Genomic DNA, 6,625 nt, shown 5'->3' on the forward strand with positions numbered 1-6,625 from the left:
GGTAATTCGGCCACACCGCCTCGTACGAGTGAAATTGCAAACAACGAGCACCGTCAATTGAATGCTATTTTAATCTTCTATGATAAGCTTGCTAGAAACGAGGAAGAAACGGCCTTTATAAATTTTGTAATTTCTTCCATGCGCGGGGGGAGTGGAGGGAGCCTCTGACCGATTTTAAAAATCAGTTTCAGCCGTTATACACGGACGAGGGGGAATCGGCGTTACGGTAATCCGGGAGGGGGCCTTGGTTAAATTGCCCGCACCAGCCTGGAGAAATTGGGTCGGTGCACGGGAAAATCGACTGCAGATTGAGAGGACCTCTTCGCGGTGGATCAACCGTCTCCGCGTCCTTGTCTACGTCCTCCTGATTCTGTCCTCCCCCCCTCCTTCCGCGCCACGGTCGTTTTCATCGATGCAAAATTGAGGCCGGGTGAATCGTCGGCCAAGAATGGAGGCAGGCTGGAGAGATCGTGGATCGACGTGAATTCGAGCTTTTACCGCCCCCGGATCCTGGCTGGTTGGCGCCGGCCACTTAGAAACGCGGCCGAGGAAGGAACGATTTTGCGTAACAACTCCGACCCTCCACCTCCTCGCGCTCCAATTCGGCTGTATTGCCGCGGCTTTCCACGCAAATTGGCCGTGTATTTTGCCCTTCTTCGGATCCACGATACGACGATGATCGCCCCACCGATTTCTGTAATTGGACCAGCCAGGCTGAATTCTTTCTCCGTCCGGGAGGCCGGAGACGGCGTTATTTTCCTGTTCTATCCTCTTTTTGCGAATATACAAATTCGTCGGGACGAGATCTATAAAATTGATTTAAAAAAGTATTGTAAAGAAAAAAAAAAAAAAAAAAAAGATTTTAATATTTACTCTCGTACGCTGAACAAAATCGTTTACCATTATTCTTGGCACGGTTCACGCCCGATAAAAGCTCGTCAGCTTCTCCATACTGGCCGGTTGCACATTGAAAATTCTTCGGGGAAGAGTGGCGAACGAACTTCCTATTCCGTTCCATTAACATTCGCCGTCTCGGTTACCCTTTAATCTTGGCCGAAATAGAGGCGGAACGGGTTCACCTTCGGCTGGTTGGCAAGCGGCGCCTCTTTCCGCGTTATTGATCACGCGGCGGTCTTTTTTTTACAATCAATTGCCGTTTCCCTCCGAGCGGCGGTCGATCGATTCGCGAAAAAGTGTGTGGAACAGGCCGAGGGTAGAGGCCGGGTTAAAATTCAATAAAACGGTGGATGGTCCCGCATCGGGCGTCGCTCATAAATTTCCACGAAGAAGCTACAACCTGTTGCTTAATTATAGCCTCTTACCGGGGCCGCCGCGCCACCGAGCCCACTCTCTTCTTTCTATATCTCCCTCGATTGGTATGCACGCCTCGAAAATCGATGCCTTCGCCGCCGCTGCACCGGCCCCGATACCGAGGCTCGAAGAGCCTCGTGACCGCTTTCATTCATTTCGCCGCTCGAAAATCTACCGGCTCGAGTTCCCCTCCATTCAGAACGAAACCGATACCGATCGATCGAGATCGCCAATATATCGCCCGTCGTACAATTCGAAAATTCGACAACGTCCATTTCCGTTTTTGCCACTTTGTCCGATGCCCGTGGAGCGCCTGTGTCACTTGTTACAGCCTTCCAGTCCAATGAATAGACGGATTTGGTTCAACCAGGGAAGAATGCCAAAAAAATGAAAATTCCTAGGAATAAGTGATACTGTAGGGATATACTGAGTGAGAGAGAGAGAGAGAGAGAAATTGGGTAAGTTTTCACGTGAGAAATTTCGTAGAGCGAGACTCTCCCACATTCACAGATAGTGCACAGCAATAACGCGATATTAAAAATTACTGGTAATAAATAAGGCGGAAATTGCTGCGCGGAAGATGGAAGATGTTCAAGATGTATTACGGTGCTATTCGGGCCTCGTAGGAGTGGGAGCAAGACGGAGAATCTAAGAAAAATATGAGAAATGATTAATGTATTTGGTTGTTACACGATGTTACGTTATATATATATATATAAAAAGAAAAAAAAAAAGAAAATATATCTATACCTGATAAATTTCTTCGATCGTGATCAAATTGAATGTTCAAATTGCAGCCAATATGTGAATTGAGATGAGAGGTTATTCAATGATTAAATATATATGTTCGTTTCGAAAATGAAATGGTTCTCGGGAAAGCTAAATGAGCGAGACTTTTTTTTTATAGCAAGAATCCAACTATATATCTCTCGGGTGTTAGATAGATGCAATGTTTCTACGTATACGTAGAATAGGAAGGCTGCACATATGTGGTTGAACGAAGTTGGCAGGGAAAAGTGCCAGAAAGTAGTGAAAAGAGAAGGAAATAAGTGTTGTATGCGATGGCGGAGGCTTGTCGTTGCCAAAAATCAAACTTTCTGGACCGTGCAAACCTTGCCCGATGCGTGTAGTGCCCGATTATAAATAAAACGTGGCAACGGTGTATTTTGTAATATTATATTCGAGTGAGGTCGCTTTTCAATTGTGCATTAGTCGTTAACGAAACGGAATATCCCTTCTCTCTACGGTTGATTAATATTTGCCCGAACCGAAAGCCCAGTCGTTTTGTGCAGTAAAAGCGAGCTATTTAATTACATCCTATGGCCGGGTCATTAAATAAATAAAACGCCGCCAGCAGGCGGAACGAGATAAAATTTTCATCCTAGCTCTGCGAACAATATCGGAGAGCGATCAAAATTTCAATGCTTCTTTTGCGCCATCTACTATATCCTTATCTCATTATATGTCGATATACCGATACATTGATCGTTTATCATGGCGAGATATAAACTGGATCGTCTGATATAAAGTTTCGCGAATTTTATTCAAACTGAAAACCTGGATCTGGAAAAATATTAAAAATTTCGTTAATTGCGATTGTAATAAGTTACACTTTTTTTTTTTTATCATTATCTCAATCTTGATTTTTAAATATTGTCGATATAAAAATATGTCTCGGTTTGCCTTTATCAAATTATTATATAAATTTAATAGAATAGCGTTATATTTTCGAATTAATATTTAGAAATCACTTTTAACGCCATCTATCCTACCTCTTTCTCATTCCATTTCGTAGCTTAAAGTTTTTTTAGCTTCTTCTTAATTAATCTTGGCAATCTTGCGCCATCTTACAATTACAATTATATCAAACTGCTCGTTAAATTCAATTTTCACGCTTGAAATAAATTTCCTTTATTTATCATTCTGCTCGTTTGTCATCAATTCTTTGATCGATTGATCGAGCGAACGTGCAGGCAATCTTGGTAAATCAAACATAACCATCTTGCCTTTCCTCTGGCAAGAGCTGAGTAAGTAAACCGTGGTTGGCGCGACCTGACATCATCAGGATTTTATCTGGTTGGTAATTTCTTTCCATTGGTTCCGCTCCGACGTGTGCAAAAAGTCAATTTATTCAAGATCCAAATATAGCATGGCGCTGATAAATGTTCCTTTTCCGAAGCTTACCCCTCGATTTCTGACCACAACATGTTGCTTCATACCGTAGACACGCGATCCAACTGTAACATCGTATTTTCTATTGTATATTTCCATTCTCATTTCTTGAAAATATCACAGGCTTTTTCCTTACTTTCCTGATAGTGAAGCGATATAACGTGATGATAACAAAAAAAAAAAAAAAGAAAAAAACCAACGCAACCGAGAAACAAGGAAGCCGGAAAATCCAATTTTCGCCTAAAGGTCAGGCCAGAAATTGGACCTTACAGAATTTGATCCTCACTTATTAATCTCGTTGTCGAAGTTTCGTCATGGATCGTGGATCTTCCGATAATCCAATATTCGACATCCAATATTGAGTTACATCGTCGAAATTGAAAAATACCCAAGCTCATTGAGATTTTAAAATTCCAAGTATTCCAGACTCTTGCCTCTTCGTGGTTGTCCTGAATCGGTTTCAATTACATTTTCATAGTTTAACATCGAATCACTGGTATACATTTGATAATTAATAGGTTAGGAAATTCATCTTGATGATTCTCGTTCAAATTCCTCCAACGTTTCCATAATCTTGGGACGAAAAATGTTGCTTCGCCATCGCATTCTTTTATCGGCACACATCGTATCCGAATAATCAAAGCATCTAAACGAAATCTGAATCACATGGATGGAAGGCTGTATCCTAAAATTTATGTGCCGGTACATTCATCACCAACGATTTCCAGGGCTAGCAAGTTTCAACCGTCTTTTCAATCCCCTGTTTCCCCTCAATTTATACTACTAGTCCGCGTAAACATATCTCGATCGTACCTACAAAAACAAACACATGTATTACACAGGCTTGTCTATCAGAAACTGGATAAGAGCGGGTGGCGCGACCTAGCATCATCAGGATCTTATCTGTCGTTGGTAATCTTGCTTCATCGGTCCCGTATCCTGGTTCCATACACGCGCCATATATCACCGCGCCACGATGCACTGTATAGCTAAAGCCCTGACGTTTAACTTTTTGCAAGAGCGTCAGCGTGAACACGCGTAATACATGTGGCGCCATTCTTCGATCCACGAACTAGGAGTCTCCATTATATATCTATCTTCCTTCTAGTCCTTTTTCTTTTTTTTTTTTTTTTCATTCCTTTTTTGTCTCTATTCTCTATTTTTCCACTCGTCTCTCCGCTGTTTTGCCCAGGTACCTCGTCGAATTCAGAGACCTCGTCCTCTCGTGCGGAAAAGGGAGTCGAGCTAGGGTACAGCACGTGAACGAAGAATAGCACGCGATTGTTAGGCGTCCCCGATTAATCTACGACTTCTTTTCCTCCTCCTTCTCTTTCTACTCCTACACTTTTGCTCCCTGGCCGTCCTCTATGTCGGTGTAATGGTGCTCGTCTTTCCTTATGATTGCGACGACACAAAGACACAGCTCCACTCGTGTAGACGGATCGTGAAGACCTAGGTAGATATAGTTAAGTAGATGAGTGTGGGTGTCATCGACAACAGTAGACTATAGCTTCGTTCTTTTTTTTTTTTTTATTACGATAATCAAAGTACCACCACAAATTCCCAACTTCGAAGAAGTATATCAGAATAGCGAATTGATTGTGCTGGAAAAACGATAAAAGTATAATAGAACGATGAGAAATCAATATTTTAAATTTTATCTTAGAATTTTTAATCTACTATTAGAAACATATATTCGCAATGCAAAATTCCAGTGACTTTTTCATATTCGAACCAACATATATATATATACGGACATATATATTTATGTTTGTGTTGGGACAAAGAAAAAAAAAAGAAAAGAAAAGAAAAGAAGAAAAAAAAAGCAAAAAAAGAGAAACATTTTAATCAGGATGGAACAATTTTCAGCTTCCAAGTTTTGCACGCGAATGTGTATATAAGTGCGTTGCTCTTTCATTTTTTTCGAGTGTTCTTTCTGAAAATTTTGTAGCTAAACTTGACAAATTGAGGAACGCTGAGAGTCACCGGTACAAAGGTAAAAATTTATACTTGCTGTGTATATATTTCAGTGCATATGCACACAAAAAAATAAGAAATGTTAATCATGCCCTGTTTCTATGGCGAATGAAAACTGACGTCAAAAAGTGACGCATAAAAAACAGCAGTTAATTCCCGCTCAACCAGAATAAATTAATTACGAACGAAATGGTTCAGGTTCCTGCTTAATTGCTCGTTCCTATACAGTTTTTTTACTTCTATTCTTCGACTATTATTAGTGAAATCAAATAAAAAAAAAATCGACGGCAAAATGGCTTCCGTTGAGATAAAAATAATCTCCATACAATTTCTGTTAATTTTTTATAATCACTGTAAAAAACAAACGACAAAATTTATTTATTACTTCAGTATTTGATCTTATTTTGCAATAATCAGAATTTTAACACAAAATATTTTCGATAAAACTGTCCTACCATTAAATTTCACTATTTTACGTAAAGCTTTAACTCAACAAAACTGTAATGCACTAGTCACAGGAACAGGATTAATACGCGAATCGTGCATTTATTCGATGGAACTGTTTGTTTATCAGGAAGTTGACTCGGGTCCTATCGAAATTTACAATCGCCCCTGTCGCTCTTCAAATAAACCTCTCTCGAAAAATCGATGCGCAATCACGGAACATCACTGGCGAAATTCGCTAGCGACAGCACATAACAATGCACTACATATCATGTCATCGTTTATTGCACCAAATGTATTTCTAATATTTATCGATATATCGTTTAAACAATCGAAATTCTACATCGATCGATAAAAATGTCCGAAATATGATTAATCGAGATTATTTTTTTTTTTTTATAAACATATCAAGATTCACATATCCAACGTTCAATAATATATATTTATACTAACTTGAATTTTGTTCAATTCATCCGTTTCAATGTGTTTTCTTGCCTAGAGAATCATAAGATCTACATATTTCTTTTGTCTTATAACCTACAAAAATGACACACTTAGTAAATGCGAAAAGCAGCGACAAAGTATTCTTAGGAAAAAGGGAAATTAGCCAATCCAAGAAGGTACGCGCAAGACATTATCTCGGCTACAAAGAGGTTGACAAAGCGAGACCGTTCGCGGATGAAAAATTTCTAGACCATCCCTCATAATCAAGAACATGACT

The sequence above is a fragment of the Apis florea genome, unplaced genomic scaffold (genome assembly GCF_048593485.1).
Source record: "Apis florea isolate Af1SG1 unplaced genomic scaffold, ASM4859348v1 contig_2411_pilon, whole genome shotgun sequence".
Lineage (NCBI taxonomy): Eukaryota > Metazoa > Arthropoda > Insecta > Hymenoptera > Apidae > Apis > Apis florea.